Raw genomic sequence first — 16,921 nt, 5'->3', positions numbered from 1 at the left:
TCCTATAATTTAGTTACCAGTCCCATACAGGTGAAATTTGTGTTGTTTCAAGCCCTATCCTTGAAAGAAACTCTGTGAAGGATAACCTTATACATAATATAGTTTCGTCCACTTGGAAATATATCTATAGGATAAATCACCCAAACTGGGCTGTATACATTTGGAACTGTGATAGTTCTTCATAAGAATTGTACCAGTTTATACTCATGTAAGTCAGGTATGAGAGTGCCTGTTTTCCCGCAGTTTCATCCACAGAATGTGTTAGCAAACTTTTAGATTTTTGCCAATCCGATAGGTGAAAAAAATATTTTGATGTAGTTTTAACTTGAATTTCTATTATTATCACTTTGAGTATTCTTTCATATGTTTAAAGCCATTTTCCTAGGAATTGACAAGAATATGAACAGATTAAATTGTATATGTATTTGCCCAAATTGATGGAACTGTGCACTTTAAATCTGCCCATTTCACTGTATGTAAATTACACTTCTAGCGTCATTTCTTAAATTTTTATTTCTCTATTTAATGACTTTGTAAAAAATAATTTGACTGTATATGTGTGGGTCTACTTCTTGACTCTATTCTTATAACATTGACCTATTTGTTCTTTTGCCCATGTCAAACTGTCTCGATTTTCTTAGCTTCATGATAAGCTTTGAAGGCATGGAGAATAATTCCTCCAAATTTACTTCCTTTTGCAAGGTTTTTTTGAGTATTCTTTGTCCTTTGCAGTTCCACATAAATTTTAGAATCAGCTTGTCAATTTCTTTTATTAAGGTTGCTTGAGAATTTGGGATTACATTGTCTCTATATCAACTTGGGGGGAATGGCTTAACCATACAAGTCTTACAACCCATTAATAGAGTATTTTTTCCATGTATGTTTGTCTTTAATTTCAGCAAGGTATGTTTTAGATTTCAGTGCAGGGGTTTGCACATTTTTATTAAATTACCATAAAGAGTTTTCTTTTACACAATCTTATAGACGATCTGTTGCTGGCTATTCTTGTTTGTTTTTCCATACCATTTGGGGATAGGAAGTTGGTTTTTTGTTTTTGTTTTTTTGTCTTTTCTAGGGTCGCACTGGTGACATATGCGGGTTCCCAGGCTACGGGTCTAATCGGAGCTGTAGCTGCCGCCGGCCTACACCACAGCCACGGCAACACAGGATCCGAGCTGAGTCTGCAACCTGCACCACAGCTCACGACAACGCCAGATCCTTAACCCACTGAGCAAGGCCAAGGGATCGAACCCACAACCTCATGGTTCCTAGTCGGGTTCGTTAACCACTGAGCCACGACGGGAACTCCCTGAAATTGGTTTAAAAAAGAAAAAAAAAGAGAGACTTTTTAAAAAGAAGTAATTTGATATTTTTAAAGGGAAAATGCAATCCTCTTTGATAGTAAGTCTTACTGTTCAAGAATAGGTCTTCTGGGAGTTCCTGTTGTGGCGCAGTGGTTAACGAATCCGACTAGGAACCATGAGGTTGCGGGTTTTTCAATGCCTTGAAATAGTTTTTTTTTTTTTCCCCTTGAAATAGTTTTAAAAGCATTTGAGAAAGAAGAATTGGACAAACCCATCTGTTTCTTAAAGGCTGGTAGAACTTCCTTGTGAAAACTGGGACTGATTTTTCTGATAAGGGTGTTTAAAAACTATCATGTTTTGATTTTCTTCTTATTTGGGAGTTTGTTTTGATAAATTATATAATTCCTCAAAAGTAGTGTATTTTATGTTGGTTTTCAGAATTGCTTGAATAGGGTTAAAATGGTTTTTATTTTTATTTTTTTGGCCATGCCTGCAGCATGTGGAAATTCCCAGGCTAGGCATTGAACCCATACCACAGTAGCAACCCAAGCTGCTGCAGTGACAACATCGAATCCTAACACACTGCCACGAGGGAACTCCCAAAACAAAGTAATTTTTATTATTTTTTGTCTTTTCTAGGGCTGCACCCGAGGCATATGGAGGTTCCCAGCCTAGGGGTCCAATCAGAACTGTAGCTGCCGGCCTACACCACAGCCACAGCAATGCCAGATCCAAGCCGCGTCTGCGACCTACACCACAGCTTACTGCAATGCCAGATCCCCAACCCACTGAGCGAGGCCAGGGATCAAACCCGAAACCTAATGGTTCCTAGTCAGATTCATAAACCACTGAGCCACGACAGGAACTCCACAAAGTAATTTTTAAATGATTCTCTAAACACTTGTTTTGGAGTTCCTGTTGTGGCTTAGTGGTTACCAAATCAAACTGGTATTCATGAGGACCCGGGTTTGATCCCTGGCCTTGCTCAGTGGGTTAAGGATCTGGCATTGCTGTGGCTGTGGTGTAGGCTGGCAGCTGTAGCTCTGATTCAACCCTAGCCTGGGACCCTCCATATGCCATGAGTGCGGCCCTAAAAAGACAAAAAATAAAGATAAAATAATAATAATAAATAAACTTTCTGTTTTTATGGTTATTTTTTATTTTGTGATTTTGTCCTTTCTTCCATCTTTTCTTCATTGGGTTAAGCTAGAGTGGTTTGATTTCTTGACACATACACACACCTTTTCCATTTATTTATTGGTTTTTTTCATTTTGTCTGCTACCTTATTAATATCTGCCTTTACTTTTATTTTTCTCATGTTTATTCCTTGATTTATTATCTTGTTGTTTGTTTTCTCTTTGAGTGGGTTGCATAAATGTATTTATTTTCATTCTCTTTCAATGACAGAAGTTTTTTTGTTTTGTATTTTTGCTTTTTAGGGCTGCACTGCAGCATATGGAAGTTCCCAAGCTCTAGGGGTTGAATCAGAGCTACACTGTGGGGCCTATGCCACAGCCACAGCAATGCGGGATCTGAGCCATGTCTGCAACAAATACCACAGGTCAGGGCAACACCAGATCTGTAACCCACTGAGCAAGGCCAGGGATTGAACCTGTGTCCTCGTGGATACTAGTTCAGTTCGTAACCTGCTGAGCCACAATTGGAACTTTCCTGACAGAAGTTTTTAAGGCTGTGCATTTTCCTTCCAGTGTAGCTTTAGGTATATCCCACAGGTTCTAATATATAGTTTTATATTTTTGTTTTTCAAAAAATTCTTTTTTTTTTTTTGTCTTTTTTAGGGTCACACCCGTAGCATATGGAGGTTCCCAGACTAGGGGTCTAATCAGAGCTATAGCTGCCGGCCTACACCACAGCTCAGAGCTACAAGATGGATCCTTAATCCACTGAATGAGGCCAGGGACCAAACTTGCAACCTCATGGCTCCTACTTGGATTTGTTTCCACTTCGCCACGACAGGAACTCCAAGAAATTCTGTAATATCAGTTTTGAGATCCTCTTTAACTGAAAGTTTGTCTAAGAGAGTGTAAGTTTCCAAGAAGGAGCTTTTTTGTTTTCTGTTTTGTTAATTCCTACATTTGAATTCAGAGAATGCAGTTCGTATTATCTTTTACTCTTGAGAATTTAGTGAAGTTTCATGTGTGTATATGTATGTGTGTGTGTTTGATAGGTATCCATGGTCCTTTGAAAAGAAAGTATAGTCTCAATATCAGAGTATAAAATAATGTGTGTGCATGCACTAGGTCATATGTAGCCATTTAATTAATTTAATTTAATTTAATTTAAATTAAATTAGTTCCTGCTGTGGTACAGTGGGTTAATGATCTGGCTTGTCTCTGTGGAGGTGCTGATTTCATCCCCAGCCCAATGCAATGGGTAAAGGATCTGATGTTGCTGCAGCTGTGACATAGGTTCATATTCAGTCCCTGGCTCAGGAACTTCCATGTCACAGATGTGGCTGAAAAAGAAAAAATAAATTAAATTAAATGAGTAATTCAGTTCCTCACCCACAGTAGCCACATTTCATGTGATCAACAACATGGCTTTTAGCTCCACATGGCTAGAGGCTGCTATACTAAATAACACATATATAGATCATTTCTGTTATCATAGGAGATTCTACTGGGCAGGGCCATTCGTTCAAACTTTTCTTTATTTCCATTTCATTTTGTTTGCTTTTGTCATTCTGTCCTCTGTGTCCCCCATTGTGTTTTGCTTCATGTCTGTTCCCCCTTGGGCTCTTACTAATTAGATCCTGAATTCAGGGGTGGTTTATTTTTCCTCTTCTACTTCTTTCTTAAGTTTGGCCAACTCATAGTCCATCTCCTATTTTCTTGCTATCTCTTCATTGATTTCTTGCATTTCTGCTATGAAGCCTTTCTTCATCGAGGTAGATGCTTGTTTTGTTTATAGCTAGTTTTTGGTTAACTTTTGCTGTTCCTTCCTGCCTTTTTTTCTTATAATATCTTTGTAATGATGATGTGCCAGTTCCTTTTTTTTCTCAATGAATTTTATTACATGTATAGTCGTACAATGATCATTACAACCAAATTTTATAGCACTTCCATCCCAAACCCTCGGTGTATCCCCTCACCCCCCAGCCTGTCTCATTTGGAAACCATAAGCTTTTCAAAGTCTGTGAGTCAGTATCTGTTCTGCAAAGAAGTTCATCATGTCCTTTTTTTAGATTCCACATGTAAGTGATAGGATTTGATGTTGGTGTCTCATTGTCTGACTGAATTAACTCAGCATAATAATTTCTAGGTCCAATGTTGCTGCAAATGCCATTATTTCTTTCCTTTTAATGGCTGAGTAATATTCCATTGTGTATATGTACCACATCTTCTTTATCCACTCTTCTGTTGATGGGCACTTAGGTTGTTTCCATGTCTTAGCTACTGTATACAGTGCTGCAATGAACATTGGAGTACATGTGTCTTTGCGAGTCATGGTTTTCTCTGGGTAGATGCCTAGGAGTGGGATTGCGGGATCAAATGGTAATTCTATTTTTAGTTTTCTAAGGAATCTCCATACTGTTTTCCACAGTAGTTGCATCAATTTACATTCCCACCAGCAGTGTAATAGGGTTCCCTTTTCTCCACACCCTCTCCAGCACTTATTGTTTGTAGAGTTTTTGATGATGGCCATTCTGGCCGGTGTAAGGTGGTACCTCACAGTGGTTTTGATTTGCATTTCTCTAATAATTAGCAACGTTGAACATCTTTTCATGTGTTTTTTGGCCATCCGTATGTCTTCTGCCAGTTCTTTTTTTATCACTCTTTATTCAATGAGTTGGATTTTTCTGGCGCAGCCATTTGTAAAAGATTCCTTCAGTGACTGTATTCTATGGGCATTTTTTTGAGATCAGCCACCTCTGGGTCATTTCTCTATTTTCCTTTTAACTTTCTTGTACTTCCACCCACACAACTTCTGACCAGTTGCTTTCTGCTTGGTGATTTCCAGCTCTCTCAACTCTTGTGGTATGTAAAGGATGTAGGTTGCTTACTTCGGGCTGAGCCCTTTACCCACAGGAAATGTAGTTTTACTAATATTTTCTGAGATCTGTCACCTCTGGCCTCTTTCTGTTCTCTTAATCCCTGTGGTATCTACTTGATCCCCACGCAGCTTCTCTGATGATTCTGGCAGCACCTGTGCATTTTTGAATATACAGATGATATCTATCACTCAGTTTTCCTGAAAATGGAATTTACTGGCTTTTATCTCCCCTCTCCATGTATCTTACAGTTTTTGTAAGACATCTTTAAGAAAAGAGAAATTGGGTGTTCCCTGGTGGCCTCGTGGTTAAGGACTTGGCAGTGTCACTGTTTTGACTTGGGTTCAGTCCCTCACCCAGGAACTTCCGCATCCCACAGGTGTGGCCAGCAAAAACAAAAACAAAAACAAAAGAACAAGAGAGAAATTGCTCTCAGCAACCCTTGGCCTTTTTTAAATTTTTTTTTTTTAAGGCTACACCCATGGCATATGGAGTTTCCCAGGCTAATCAGAGCGACAGCTGCCAGCCACAGCCACAGCAATGTGGGATCCAAGCCATATCTGTGACCTACACCACAGCTCACGGCAATGCTGGATCCTTAACCCGCTGAGCAAGGTCAGGGATTGAACCTGAAACTTCATGGTTCCTAGTTGGATTTGCTTCCACTGAGCTATGATGGGATCTCCACCCTTGGCCTTTTATTAACTTTGCACATCAGGAGTTCCGTCATGGCTCAGTGGAAGTGAATCTGACTAATATCCATGAAGATGAAAGTTTGATCTCTGGCCTCGATCAGTGGGTTAAGGATCTGGTGTTGCCATAAGAGTTGTGGTGTAGGTTGCAGACGTGGTTTGGATCTGGCGTTGCTGTGGCTGTGGTGTAGGCCGGCGGCTACAGCTCTGATTAGACCCCTAGCCTGGGAACCTCCATATGCTGTGGGTGCAGCCCTAAAAAGACAAAAAAGAAAGCACTGCATATTTCAAATATGAAATATTTGTTCAGATTTGCACACATTTTTACACTTTTATTTTTTCAGCCTGCCATTCTTTCTTGCATCTCAGACCTTCTTACTAGGATCATTTTCGCTTTACATGAATTACACTCTTTAGAAATTCCTTCAGGAGGTCCCATCATGGCTCAGCGGAAATGAATCTGACCAGCATCCATGAGGACACAGGTTGGAACCCTGGCCTCACTCAGTGGGTTAAGGATCTGGCGTTGCTGTGAGCTGTGGTGTAGGTCACAGATGCGGCTTGGATCCTGTGTTACTGTGGCTGTGGCGTAGGCCAGTTGCGACAGCTCCAATTCAGCCTCGAGCCTGGGAACCTCCATATGCCACGGGTGCAACCCTAAAAAGCCAAAAAAAAAAAAAAAAAAAAAGAAAAGAAAATGAAAAAGAAATTCCTTCAGAGAAGGCTAGTTGTGTTTTGTTAATGTGAAAATATTTTTAGTTCATAATTTTTTTCTAAAAGATTATTTTCTAGTTACAAGTTTAGGTTGATAACTATTTTCTCTTAACACTTTGGGCCCTATTCCAATACTCTAGAATTTACTGTTGCTGTTGAGACGTCTGCTATTAGTCAGTTTGTTTTTCCTTTGTAGGTGATCTACCTATTCTCTTTTTCTGCTTTGGAAGCCTACTCTTTGTCTTTGATGTTCTGAGTTTTACTATTATTGTGCTTAGATGTGGCTCTTTTTTATTTACCTGGCTTGGTATACATTCTGCCTTCTGTTATCAGAGGATTCAAGTCTGAAAAGTTCTCACTAATTGCTTTTCTAGGCACTTTTTCTCTCATCTCTTTCTTTTCTTCTGCTGTGACTGATTTGATTACACTAGGCTTCATTTATCCCCCATATTCCTTAAACTCTTTCAGAGCTTTTCAACTTCTTATCTCTTTATGTTCCACTTTGGGTCTTGTTTTTCACTTCCAGTATGATGGTGCTTTTTTTTTGAGGTGTGCCCCCTGGCATGTGGAAGTTCCCAGTCCAGGGTTTGAACCTGTATCAGAGTAGTGACCCAAGCTGCAGGATTGACATCAGATCCTTAACCAGGGAACTCCCTAATGGCACTTTTATTTCTTTAAGGCTTGCATCCATTTAAAAATATTCTATGCCAAGTGAAAGATGCCAGATACAAAGGGATATATCATGGACAAGTCCATATAAATCACATTCTGTAAAAGGCAAGGCATAGGGTCAAAATTCATATCAATGGTTGCCAAGGACTAGGAGTTGAGGGAACAAATTGACTCCAAATTGAGGGAATTTGGGAGGTAAAGGAAGTATTTTTATCTTTATTTTTATGTTTTTGCTTTTTAGGGCTACACCCTTGGCATATGGAAATTCCCAGGCCAGGGGTTGAATCAGAACTGTAGCTGCTGGCAACAGTGCAGGATTTGAGCCCTACCCTGGGAACTTCCATATGCCCATATGCCACAGGTGTGGCTCTAAAATAAATAAATAAATAAATAAATAAATAATAAAAATAAGAAAATAGAAAAAATTTTACCAAACTCAGCCAGTATCCATATATGCGAAAGCTCAAAAGAGTATATTGAGGAAGCTCAATGACACAAACATTTGATTAAAAATAAAACATGGTATTTAATAAATATTAAAAAATAAAATAAATAAGTAAATAAAAATTTAATACTGGACATTGTAGGTGATTCTGTTATCTTCCTCTAGAGACTATTTATGTTTATCAAGCAATTAACTTGAGATGAGCGGCAGCTGCTATTTCTACTCAGTTCTTTTGGTTTCCAGTTATCTTTTTCTGGTTGTTTTCTGCTGGGCTCCTTGGTAGTCTCTGCACATGCACAGGTCAGGAGTCAGCCAAGGATTTGATCAGATTTTATATGCATTTTTAAGAAGCCTCTGTGGTTTCTTCTAAACTTGATTATCTAGAGTTTCCTAGTGGTTCAGAGGGTTAGGGATCTGGCGTTGTCACTGCTGTGGCTCTGGTTACTGCTATGGCACAGATTCAGATCCCTGCTCTGGGAACTTCTGTATGCCGTGGATGCAGCCAAAACAAAATAAAATAAAATAAACTTGATTCTCTGACTTGTCAAACCAGTAAGACTAGCAACTTTATGCTTGAATTCTGGCCATCCTGTGCTAGGTGTTCCGGATAGTACCTTCAGACAAAATCCTTATGATCACAAATCTTATCCACGGCACCTCCCTTCTGACCATGGTTGACTCCCCTCCAGTTTCCTCTTGCTGGTATTCTCTTCAGTTCCTTCAAATAATTGTATTCTTTTATTTTGTCCAGAGTCCATAATTGTTATAATACAATATAGGCTACTCCACCACTCCTGGAAGCAGAACCTCCAACTTTTGTTTCAAAACACTCCAGTGAGGATGTTGACTTGTCTGAAATTTAAAGAAAAGATCCAAGGTAGATGTATGTATTTGGTATTCACTGACCTACAGATGGTATTTACAGCCATGATAATAGATGAGACCATTAAGAGATGAGCATAAATAGAAAGGGGAAACAAGAATAGAAGAATAAAGGAATTCCCGAAGTGGCGTGGTGGGCTAAGGATCCAGCATTTCCACAGCTGTGGCAGAGGTCACTACTGGGGTTCAAAACATCCTGCAGCTGCAGCCAAAAAAAAAAAAAAAAGGAATAGAAAAAGTTTTTAAAAATTGATTTAATCCTCATGAAATTAACAGTAATAACAGATGCTATTTACTGAACCCTTTGTGGAAGACTTTCCATGCATCTTATTGAATATATCCGACAGCATCTGCAGCAGACAAGACATTGAGACTCAGAAGGAAGTGGTTTGCCCGTGGTCACATAGAAGGTGGATGAGAAGAGGAAGAAGGAGACTACTGAGAGGGAGCAGACTGTACAGTAGGAGGAAAATCTTGGTTGAAGTTTTTAGACTCTCAGAGTCCCAGCTTCCACATCTGTAAAATGGGAATAACAGTGACCTTGTTTTTCGTGTGAGAATTAGAAATAATATATGTAAAATCCCCCAAATAGTGCACCTAGGAAACATGTAACTAGAGGATAGTGATAACACCTATGAATGTTATTTGTTGTGTTTAGCTTTATTATTTTATGCAAATAGAATGAAGGTCCCCCTGATTCCTTACCAGGAGTAGGTGGGCATAGGGATGGAAAAGACTGAGAGGATTAACAAGGAAGAAGACAGACAAGAGAGGGAAGGGCCTTCAGGATGTTTGTCTAAAGCAGACTTTGGATTGACCAGCATCTAAATAGGAGACATGGGAGTTCCCGTCGTGGCTGAGTGGTTAACGAGTCTGACTAGGAACCATGAGGTTGCGGGTTTGATCCCTGCCCTTGCTCAGTGGGTTAACGATCCGGCATTGCCGTGAGCTATGGTGTAGGTTGCAGACGCGGCTCGGATCCCGCGTTGCTGTGGCTCTGGTGTAGGCTGGTGGCTACAGCTCCGATTGGACCCCTAGCCTGGGAATCTCCATATGCCGTGGGAGCGGCCCAAGACCAAGAAATAGCAAAAAAAATAAAAATAAAAATAAATAAATAAATAAATAAATAGGAGACATGAAAGCTGTTTCCCACTGAATCTAGGACCCTATGTGTTTGCAAGACTGATGAATGGACTCTCTTGGCTGTGGGCAGCACCTCCAGGTCCCTTCAGGGATATGGGCTCAAGCCACACAAGAGGAAGAAAACCTACAGATTAAGTCAAAAGGTAAAGATTTTATTATTTATTATTATTGTTTTATTATGTTATTTGTCAAATTATAACCCAAAGTATAAAGTAAATATTCATGAGTCTACTCTAATATAAATTGTTAAATATATCTCCAATGCAGGAGAACTAAAGATGCTTTTTGTAGATACTCCCTTCCTTAAGTGTGGGCTGTGCTTAGTGACTTGCTTCCAAAAGCATAGGATGAAAAGGGGAAGGAAGTAACTTAATAGGAGAAATCTGGCAAATACAACCTTACTTAGGTAATTGAGGTTAACGCTGACAGTGATAAATCCTTTTGACATGCTGTACTCTTTTTTTTTTTTTTTCCAGGGCCTCAGCTGGGGCATATGGTAGTTCCCAGGCTAGGGGTCAGATCAGAACTCTAGCTGTCTGCCACAGCCACAGCCACAGCCATGCCATTTCTTCTTCAACCTACACCCCAGCTCATACCAACACTGATTGATCCTTAACCCACTGAGTGGGGCCAGGGATCGAACCTCTGTCCTCATGGATGCTAGTCAGGTTCGTGACCCCTGAGCCACAATGGGATCTCCCTATTCTTTTTTTTTAATGTTCTTGTTCTTTCTTTTTTTGGCCATGCCTGTGCCCTGTGGAAGTTCCCAATCCAGGGTTTGAACCCGTGCCTTATTAGTGACTCCAGCCAAAGCAGTGACAGCACTGGATCCTTAACCCACTGCACCACTAGAGAACCCCTATATACTCTTGATATAATGTGATGAGAATGGCATTTTACCCCAGTGGTCTTGGTCCTCCAATCCCATTATCCCAGTCTAATCCTGAGAAAACATCAGACAAATCCCAACTGAGAGACATTTTACAAAATGCCTGACCAATATTCTTCAAAGTTGTTCAAGTTACTGAAAACAAAGTCTGAGAAACTGTCACAGCCAAGAGGAGCCTAAGAAGACATATGGCATCTGGGATGGGGTCCTGGAGTAGCAAAGAATTGGTAAAAACTGAGAAAATCTGAAAATATGTATTTTAGTTAATAATAATTTATCAATATTATTAGTTGTGACAAATGTGCCATACTAACATAAGATACTAATAATAGGGAAACTGGGTGTGGAGTACATGGAAACTCCCTGTATTCTCTTTGCAGCTTTTCTATAAATCTAAAACTATCCTAAAAAGTTTATTTTAGGGAGTTCCTGTTGTGGCTCAGTGGATTAAGAACCCCACTAGTATCCATGGGGATGCGGGTTCGATCCCTGGCCCCTCACTCAGTGGTTAAGGATCCACCATTGCCCTGAGCTTTGGCTGCCTAGGTCACAGACGAGGCTTGGATCTGGTGTTGCTGCAGCTTGGTGTATGCCGGCAGCTGCAGCTCCGATTCAACCCCAAGTTTATTTTATATACTTAAATAAACAAATTTTAAGGTACAGCTTGACACTGGACACAGAGAAGATTTGGGGGGAGTCATTTTATTCCTGATTCTGAAGGAGGGAGGTGAAGTCGTGGTTTCACTGTTAAAAAAAAAAAAAAAAAAAAAAAAAAAAGAATGGGAAATAGAAGGGAGAGGTGTGGACAAAAGCAAGCAGACTCCTGGACAATCTGAGCGGGGTGCCAATTAGTCGGAACAATGAAAGGTCTCAGAGAGACCATGTCTCATCTCACCTATTTTCAAAAACTCATGCCCAGGCTGAACGTATTAAAAGAAGCAATGGAACAGTGGCTAAAACTGCCTTGAAGAAAGGAAGGGAGGGAGGGGGGAAGGAGGAGAAGAGGGAGGGAGGATGGGAGAAGCAGAGAATTTCCATTTCAAAAAATTCCTCTTACTTAAAACAACTTTCTGGAATGTTAGCAGTATTTCACAATGCAGTCATCTCATTTTGGCAGCTTGATTGATTTCCTGATTTCCAGGAAAACTGAGCTGTCATCTGGTTCCTCCTTGGCTGTTTACCGACATGAATATGCAATTCTCCCAAAATGTGAAATGGCTGCTGAAGAAGTGAAATCTAATTCTTTCTGACGTATTGCTTCCAGCCCTCCACTGTCTCAAAGATGAAGAAACCCAGTGGAGAAACTTTTTCTCTCTCCCTAAAAAAGAGGGGGATGGTTCATTTCTTGGGGACTCTTCACGTGAACGAAAGGCTCTGAGCCCTGCCATTGGGCGTGTGTGATGCACGGTGCCTCAGCCAGCAGCCTGAGAGCAGTGGCCATGGCCATGTTTGCCAAGAGGATTGTCATCGTCCACATGTGGCTCTGAGCCCTGCCATTGGGCGTGTGTGATGCACGGTGCCTCAGCCAGCAGCCTGAGAGCAGTGGCCATGGCCATGTTTGCCAAGAGGATTGTCATCGTCCACATGTGGTTTTGAGCACCTCCTGGTACAATAACTAACCTTACTGTGCACTCTGTGTGCACGTACCCCTCACCAGTCCTGAGAGGCAGGCCTTCTATTATTCCATTTTAGAGAAAGAAAAATGAAGGCCAGAGGACTAAACCCCCTGCCCCCAAACACATGGTGTGATGGTTAATCGTATGTGTCAACTTGGCTAGGCTTTGTGTCCGAGTTATATTATTAAACACTAGTCTAGATGATGCTGGAAAGAAATTTCGTAGATGTGATTAATACTTAGAATCGGTTGACTTAAAGTCGATTGCCCTCCATAGTGTAGGTGGACCTTATTCAATCAGTCGAAGGGCTTACCAGCACACACTGAGGTTTCTTTTTTCTCTCTTTCTTTTTCTTTTCTTTTCTTTTTTTTTTTTTTTTTTTGCTTCTTAGGGATGCACCTACAGCATATGGAAATTCCCAGGCTAGGGGTTGAATCAGATGCAGCTGCCGGCCTACATCACAGCCACAGCAACTTGGGATCTGAGCTGTGTCTGGGACCTATACCACCACAGCTCATGACAACGCTGGATCCTTAACCAACTGAGCAGGGCCTGGGATCAAACTCCATCCTCATGACTAGTCAGGTTAGTTAACCACTGAGCCATGGAGGGAACTCACGAGGTTTCTTAGAGAAGAAAGAATCTGCCTCAAGACTCTAATATGGGGAGTTCCCTCATAGCTCAGTAGGTCAAGGATCTGGTGTTGTCATTGCTATATCTCTGGTTACAGCTATGGTGTGGGTTTTTGTTTGTTTTTGTCTTTTTAGGGCTGTACCTGTAGCATATGGAAGTTCCCAGGCTAGGGGTTGAATTGGAGCTGTATCTGCTGGTCTACACCACAGCCACAGCAACTCCAGATCCAAGCCACCTCTGTAACCCACACCACAGCTCACAGCAATGCCAGATCCTTATTAACCCACTGAACGAGGCCAGGGATTGAACCCATGTCCTCATGGAACCAGTCAGGTTACCACTGAGCCACAACAAGAACTCCTATAGTGCAAGTTTGATCCCTGACCTGGGAACTTCTCCAAGCTACAGGTGCAGCCCCCCAAAAAAGGCTATAATATATATAGAAATTCTGGAGTTCCCATTGTGTCACAACTAGGCAAGACGAATCCGACTAGTAGCCATGAGGATGCAGGTTTGACCCCTGGCCTCACACAGTGAGTTAAGGATCCCACGTTGCTGTGAGCTGTGGTGTAGGTCACAGGTGAGCATCAGATCCCTCATTGTTGTGGCTGTGGTGTAGGCCGGCAGCTGTGGCTCCGATTTGACCCTAAGCCTGGGAGCTTCCATCTGCTGCGGTTGTGGCCCTAAAATGAAAGAAAAAAAAAAAAAAGGGTTCTGCCCAAATTTCCAGCTTGCTAGCCTGCCCTACAGATCTTAGACTTGCTAACCATGCCCCACCCAGTCACATGAGCCAATTCCTTAAACCCATCCCCCTTCTCTCTCAACCCCAGGTCTTTTCAGATGCAAAGCCCAGTTCTCAACTCCACTCTCTGCTGCCTCCCAGACCCTGCACGAGAAGCTGCAGACACCAGAGTGGCAAGTGTACCGTGTCAGCTGTGGTGTGAGTGACTGCGATTAGATCTCTTGAGGACTTCTGAGGGGAGATTTAACATGAAGGAGACCAGGTGAGTGGCAAAAACTGCTGTTGAGAGGAGGAGGTCAAGATGTCAGGAAGATGGGGTGATCAAGGAGGGAAGAGGATGTGGCAGAGAAAATAATTAAAAAGAATAGTTAGGGAGTTCCCGTTGTGGCTCAGCAGGTCACACGCCCAGCAAGTATCCTTGAGGATGCCTGTTCAATCCCTGGCCTTGCTCAGTGGGTTAAGGATCACGAGCTGTGGTGTAGGTCACAGATGTGGCTCAGATCTGGTGTTGCTGTGGCTGTGGTGTAGGCCGGCATCTGCAGCTCCAATTCGACTCTTAGCCTGGAAACTTTCATATGCTGCAGGTGCAGGCCTAAAAAGAAAAAAAAAAAAAAGGGGAAGGAAGAAAGAAAAGGCTCGGCTGCTTTTGTGCCTGTGGTGGTTGCGGGAAGAGGGATAGTAATGCAGGAGAGAAAAGCCCACAGTGATCGCAATAGGCGGGGACATTGCTATTGCCACACTGTGTGGTGGTAAATAGGGGCCCAGACATCTTCATCAGTAAAACTGTTTAGAGGGAACCCTGTCCGGTGGGGATGGGAGGGGTCCACCTAGTGGAAAACTAGATATAGAGGCCTCGGCAAATCCCCCAGCAAAGTGCCCCAGTCAGACCCATTCCTACCTGGACATCGAGGTTGGGAGGCATGGAAATGGTAGGTAACATGCGCTGTAGGCGTCCAGGTGCAGGTCTAGGCTTTCCAACCTGGCTCTGTGCTCTTACGGGGGTGGGGCAGGTGCCGAAGCTGGCGGAGTGGGGGTTGGCTAAGAAGCAGCTGAGGATCCCTAAAGTCACATTCTAGTATCTGGGACAAGGGTTTTTAACTGAGGTTCACACACCATAGACTCTGCACTGGAATTCAAAGGTCCATGAACTTGAATTGGAAAATATTACAACTTTTCCTTTCGCTCACCTTCATTTCCTCAGTTATGAATAAAGGCAGCAAACTACAGTTGCATCAGCAGGGTCAGGAGAAAGCAGGGCTTTTCATTTCCCTTTATACTTGCTACAGAGAGCTTGAAACCTTACTTGTACTCATTTCTACTTCAAGATTACAGTAGTTTATTAGGCTCGCCCCTCGATCTTGTTATTTAATGTGTTAATAAACCCGTGTGTTACAATATCACACACTTAAATATTTTCACAACTGTGTTTCAACACAACTAGCTTCCTTTGCGACCCTGTGTATTTTACTTTATGAGTATGAAAATATTTTGGGAAGGGATTCACAGCACAAAGAAGGTCAGGGGCCCCCAGACAGACTGGAGGGTCTGTTGATACTCTGGCCCAGAGTGAGGGCAGCCACCCAGCTGAGCACAGGCTCTTGCAGGGGGAACCAGGTCAGATCCCACCAGGTGTGGCCCCTGCCCCCAGAAATCTTGGGATGGGGGGTGGGGGAGGCATGAATGACAGTGACAACTCACTAAGATCTTTAGCTTAATGGAGTGGCCTTGGGCCTCTGCTGCCCATTTCAGAAAAGGAGAAAAGTCACCAGCCTCTTGCCCTAAGTCACAGGGGGTTTAGGGAGAATGACGGCAGAGCCCTAAGTTCACTATGGAATAAAGGGAAGGGAGCACTCAGCTCTGGTTCTTGTTTATTTATTTTTAAGGCTGCAGCATATGTTCCCAGGCTAGGGGTTAAATTGAGTTGCAGCTGCTGGCCTACATCACAGCCACAGCAACGTCAGACCCAAGCCTTGTCTCCCACCTATACCGCAGCTCATGGCAACACCAGATCCTTAACCCACTGATTGAGGCCAGGGATTGAACCTGCATCCTCATGGATACTAGCTGGGTTCTTAACTTGCTGAGCCACAGTGGGATCTCCCTCAGCTCTGGTTCTCAGGGAGTCGTTTTAGCGCAGTTTAAGGACACAACATCCAAGTGTGGTCAGAAGAGGCAGGAAGAGGTTCCTCTCTCCCCGGCTGTGGTTGGAGCTCAGCTCAGGGACTGGAGGAGAGAGTGACCCACACCCTCCTGGAGAACAAAAGCCATTTCCATGTGCCAGGGCAAAGTTGAGCCAAGCCCTCTTCAAACAAGCCTCCAGCCTTGCAGGCACCACGCATCCACACACACCACTCTCCCTTGGCGGGGGCAGGTCCCCCGTCTCTGCCTTCACATGTGCTCCCCTCCATGGGAGCAGTGCCACCCCCATTTCATGCCAGGCTAGCCCTGCCCCAGGTGACACAAATGGCCAGACCCCAGTGACAGGCCCCAGCTGCTTCAGGAGAGGAGCTGTGCCTTCGTGCACACACACCCTCCATTTCACAAAGGAGGGAATCCAGTAACAAATGCTGCTACTGACCTCTCTCCAGTCCCCTGAGTGGCTTCTTTGTCTCTGTCAGGTTTTTTGTTTTTTTGTTTTTTTGTTTTTGTCTTTTTAGGACCACACCTGCAGCACATGGAAGTTCTCAGGCTAGCGGTTGAATCAGAGCTGCAGCTGCCAACCTGCAGCACAGCCACAGCAATGTCAGATGCTTAACCCACTGAGCAAGGCCAGGGATCAAACCTGCATCCTCGTGGACACTAGTCGGGTTTGTTAGCGCTGAGCCACAACGGGAACTCCTGTCAAGACCTTTTGAGTTGCCCCACTGGCCACAGGGCAAAGCAGAGAACCCCCTTATCCACTAAGGGCTGGGGCAAAAGACCTGCCTGAGGTTCTGTAGACCAGCTGTGAGAGTAACTGCGCCTGGATCCCCAAGCTCAGCCTCTCCGCCCCCACCAGCCTCCTCCCCACCAGGTGCGCACAGGGTAAGGTCAGACCCACCAAACCCCTTCACACAGCTCAGCACCTTCACCTCCCTCTGGTGAGATAATTGTAGGGAAGGAGCTGAGGTGGCACATAGTTGTTTAATTCTGGGGGAGGGAAGGGCTGGAGGATGCTGAGGGACCTGGGAGTGTGA

The sequence above is a fragment of the Sus scrofa genome, chromosome 7, assembly GCF_054392235.1.
Source record: "Sus scrofa isolate SSC_HxYL_T2T_F1_AM1 chromosome 7, Sscrofa_HxYL_maternal_Yorkshire_Landrace_v2.0, whole genome shotgun sequence".
NCBI lineage: Eukaryota > Metazoa > Chordata > Mammalia > Artiodactyla > Suidae > Sus > Sus scrofa.
The sequence above is the reverse complement of the archived record's forward strand: the minus strand, read 5'-3'. Positions refer to the sequence as shown.